The sequence below is a fragment of the Colius striatus genome, chromosome 6 (genome assembly GCF_028858725.1).
Source record: "Colius striatus isolate bColStr4 chromosome 6, bColStr4.1.hap1, whole genome shotgun sequence".
NCBI classification, from domain to species: domain Eukaryota; kingdom Metazoa; phylum Chordata; class Aves; order Coliiformes; family Coliidae; genus Colius; species Colius striatus.
Genome location: NC_084764.1, coordinates 17461474 through 17465885, shown reverse-complemented (window position 1 = coordinate 17465885; position 4412 = coordinate 17461474). Strand labels below are relative to the sequence as shown.

Here is a 4412-nt window from a genome sequence, read left to right as displayed (position 1 = left end):
GGCCTGGGAAGGCTGGCGCCTGCCCAGAGGAAAACGAGCGGTTTCTTTGGGGGAAAAGGAGTTGCGAAGAGGCAGGAATGCCAGCTTTGCGAGCGGGGCGGGGACAGGGAGAAGGATGTTCAAGTAAATCTCAAGTGAAGGACTTGGTCAGGCATCCTGGTTTGAGATAGGTCGAGTGTGCACTTGCTTTTCTCTGTCTTCTTTCTGAGGAGGTTTCGTATGGGAGAAACAAACGTTGAACCATAGGAAGGAGTTGGTGGGTCTGCGGCACGTTCATTACAATGTGCATAAAAATACATCTAACATACTTCGAAGTATAAACTTGATCTCAGGAACAAAAATCGAATATCTCTTTAGGGTAGAGAGCAGCTGTTGAAGTTCCAGTATAGATTTCTTCCCATTAATGTTTGCTTTTAGTAATAGAAAGGATACCTCTACTAATTACTTTTGCATAGACTATTACAAGTTCATGTATAGACTATAACACCCTCTGAATGTGAGATATTCAGGTAGGAATCATTTTATAGGGCAGAAATGTAAACAATAACAGTTAACAAACTTTATTGCTTCCAGATTGTTTTTGGTGATTTTTGTATTGAGTGAATGTTTACTGTCTTGAAACAGCATTCCATCAAATTACACTGTAATTGGAGATTTTAATAGCGTGCTAGAACAGCAGCCAATGTTTGCAAGTTGTTTACTTTGAGACCTGAGAAACAAGAACTATACCTGATCCTGGGCAGGACTTCTCAGCTGTATGTGTGATATACACTATTTTTGTTACAATGATAATTAAGAAAGTTTTAAAAACCAACAAGGAAACAAATGAATAGACTTAACTGTTTTCTTCACTTACTACCAGTCTTACCATTTTAAGCTTTGTGGAATGACTGTTTTAAAAATTACTTTGGTGGTCATTAGTGGGCATTTTTAGCAGGTAGAAACTGATGGTATCTCTTATTTCCTGTAATATCTTCATAATGTAGCACTACATTTATAATTAAATTGCTTAGTGCCATTCATTGGCATACAAAACCATCTTGAAATACTTGATTTATGTGTAGACTTGTTACTTTCAAATAAAGTATTGAATTCTGTACTCTAATGTAAGAGGAGGCTTTGAGAGTTCTGTCTGGAAAAGTGCCGTTATGAACTCATGTGGCCTCTAGACACCATGATGTGTTCTTGCCAAGTCTGCTGCTTTTCTTTGTAATTGCAGTTTGTCATCCATGACCATGCTGTTTCAGTTGCTTATTTCTCAAAGTACTGTAGTAGTTCTGACCCTGACAATATGTGTGGTGATTCATTGTGCCTCGTGTGTGCATCAGGTCATGGAATAGCTACTGCATAGTCACACTGCGTATGCATGAGGGTGGGGTTTTGTAACTTTGGAAGCCAAGGATAGCAGAGGGAGAGGGCATTGGCCTGGGAATATGTTGAGAATACTTTTGGAAGACGAGTGTAGACCAAACCTGCATTTTTTTATATTGTTCTACAATTCAAGTTGTAAAGTCCCAGTATATTTTGTGAGTAATAAAGACTTACTAGTTTTAACCCCAATTAACCGTTTTGTCGATTGAAACTGCTGAGAGTGTTGTTCATAAGTAATACTAGTGTGAGTTTCCTCATGGTTCGAGGCTTTCTCTGTTGAAAGGAAAAGAAAAAATACGTAGCATGACAATAGGTAATTAATATAGGAGTATGAGAGCTGGGTGGTTTAGATGCAGCCTTCCTTATACAGGTAATTTCTTCCTTTCAACATAATGGTAAACTCTGTAAACGTTGTTTCTCAGTGTTGGCAGTTACAAATTCTTCCTAAATTAACTTGATAATGTTGCAAAAATTATTTACAAAAAATATGTGGAAAACTAAATGACTTGAGAATATGTGATTTTTTTAAAATTTATTTATTTACCAGTTCTAAATTAATGACTTATTCTTCCAAAGAATAAGATCGTTCTTTTTCTGTGGTTTGAAACTAATGAGGTTCCTGAGTGATTTCACCACCATTCTTTTTTTTTTTTCCTCCTCATACAGTTGACTGAAGGATTGCCCACCGTAAGTAAGAGTGCTCTTTGCGTACAAGGGTGATGGTGCAGGGAGAGGTGATTTACAGTAATAGTTTATTCTTTCCTGGTTCTTATAATGAACATCTTGTCCTATTGTTCTGCCCATGGAGCACATTTTTATAACTAATTTGAAGTACGTGTTACTTTATCATCTTGGGGTTTATACTGCAGCCATGATGACCAACAAAGGGTCTGTACCCTTTGGATGTGAAGAAGTCCTGTACTAGGACTCTTAAGTTGATATTCACATCAGACTTTGAATGTTAATAATTTTACACCAACTTATCCAGCTGTTCGGGTGCATGGCTGCTGTCTGTGTGCACAAGTGAACTGGCATAATTAATTGCCAAATCTATATGTGCAAATCAGTATCAAATACAGAAATACTAAATAGAAGAGTGCAGTACTTGAACCAAGGTACACTTGTTTTCCTTCCAGTTGTAATACTGGCTGTCCTAATGACTCTTTTAGCATTTATTTCAGCTGTGTTCAAAGGAAATAGTCTGGCCTTGCATGGTGTGTTGGTCACCTGAAGTAATAGGCTGGATCTCTACTGTGAACTAGAAGAATGATTTTCACTATAACAACACTATGTAATTGTAACTATAACTTTGATCTGTCAGTGTAATGACCTTGATGTCAGTAGCCCATGTTTAAGACATTTATGTACTTCAGAGGAGTTACAGCAAGCCCATGTTGTTGGGTGTTATGTGTTTGTTAGAAATAATTGTTTTCTTTAGGAAGTAAATGGCTCTATAGTCTAATAAAAGAAAAAGAAATATGGATGGGAGAACATTTTGGGAATGCATCACAGAAGCTCTCAGAGAAGGAAGATGAAGTTGTGTCCAAACAAAGCATCATAGGAAAACTTGCAATTAAACCGAGTTCCACTTTCATTTGGGGCTTACAGGCTGATAATGATTGTCTGGAATAAAGGTCTCAATTGTGCAGTTCACCATGTTTTCTGAGCTGGATAGAAATTAGATTGCGTACTCTCTGATGCTTCAAAGTTGCACAAGAATGCAAGAGAATTGACAGTAGATACTACTTCCAAATGTTTTAGTGAATAGGAAGAATAATTAAAAAACATAAATGCTCTAAACAAAGTAGATACAATTTCAGTGTAAAAAGTATGCATCCTTTTGAGTAAGATGTGCATAAAGGCTAATATGGTTGTTAATACATTTTCTGTCATATCGAATGACAGCTTTAGTGATACACAGCTGAAGTTCCTAATTTATCTAATTTTATAAATGTTCTTTTTCCCAGCTATTCAGTGACATTGTGAGAACACTTTATTTGACATTTTGTGTTCTTTATACTTTCTAAAAAGAAGGCACCACAGATTTCATGTTTTATTTGCATGTATCTGAACCTGCTTCTGCAGGGGGATTGGACTAGATGATCTCTAAAGGTCTCTTCCAACCCCTACCATTCTATTATTCTGTGATTTTTTTTTTTTTTTTTTTTTTTTTTTAAATATTCCCTCCCTCCCTTCTCCTGAGGGTGGAGAGCAGCTTATGAAAGCAATTCTATGAACTTTGGGAACCTCATAAATATTGCAGAATTACATCCCCTTAGGATGTTCTTAAAAAAAAAAAAGAAGAATATATTTTCCTGGGAATCTTTTGGATTTGAGATCATTATCTAAATTAGATATTTTACATATAATTGTGAGTATGTAAACATGTGAATGCGTTAATATAATGAACTAGATAAAGACCCGGTTCATCAGCGTAGGTACACTCATTAATGTTTCAGCATTTTTCAAAGATTTGTCGCTTATGAAATGTATCAAGAATCTATTGCTTAAATATTTGTCTATATGTAGCTTGTTTTATTTCATCACAGATTTGAAGTGGGGATAATATTTGGAATGTCTCTTCCTTAAAGTTGGAGGAACAATTAGCTCTTCTTATAGCTTTTGTCAAGCAAATAATTCATTTTGATGATAGATTGAAAGTGAAAGCAGTTATGAGAATTACAGAATGGTCATTAGTTTAAGGAAAGAATTGATGTGTCTCAGCAGCAAAATTAAGTATTTTCAAAACAATTAGTGTGTTTTTAAAAAAAAAATTAGTGGGGTTTTGTGCAGGGGATCATTGTAGATGCTAAAATGTTCTAGGGTCAAAAAGTGTTTGAGTTCATGGAAGAGAAGTTGGTGTTTAAATTGAAAGATACCACCCTCTGCCTCAGGATGCTATGTACTTACAAGGTTTTGGAGATATGGAGCGTTTTCTGAGTTTTATTCTTCTGTTTTTATGCTACTTCCATGGAGCTGCATGTTTTACTGTGGTTAGAAGTGACATGTTGAGATTGGTGGTCTGGCCAGATATAGCCGTT

The 4412-nt window shown here is 36.0% G+C and overlaps 1 protein-coding gene across 4 annotated transcripts in view; it reads left to right on the top strand.

Annotated features, from left to right (window-relative positions):
* The window catches only part of STRN3 (striatin 3), a 65910-nt gene that overhangs the window by 1165 nt on the left and 60333 nt on the right, over positions 1 to 4412 (top strand). The gene's annotated exons all lie outside the window — the stretch shown is intronic.